The sequence below is a fragment of the Nicotiana attenuata genome, unplaced genomic scaffold (genome assembly GCF_001879085.1).
Source record: "Nicotiana attenuata strain UT unplaced genomic scaffold, NIATTr2, whole genome shotgun sequence".
Classification (NCBI taxonomy): Eukaryota; Viridiplantae; Streptophyta; class Magnoliopsida; order Solanales; family Solanaceae; genus Nicotiana; species Nicotiana attenuata.
The window spans coordinates 114956-115280 of NW_017671070.1; positions in this window are offsets into that span (position 1 = coordinate 114956).

Genomic DNA, 325 nt, shown 5'->3' on the forward strand with positions numbered 1-325 from the left:
ACAAATCAGCATCCACATCAGATTCTATGCCAAAATAATATTATTTAACAAAATTTTAATTTCTTAAACAAAAAATAAAATAAAATAAGCAAAAAATTAAAATTAAAGAAAACCCCTCCTCCCTTCTTCAAACCCACCCACTCAACCTTCTTAAAATAATAACCCACCTGCCATGGCTTCTCCACCATTGAGTTACCACTATTTCCTTCACTCCTCTTTTAAAGAAAGTTTAGTTATCCATTGAAAAATACATGAGCGGAGAATTAGGTCTTTTGAATTTTGACTTATTCCTCTACCCCAATTTGAAAGGGCTGTGAAAAAATTT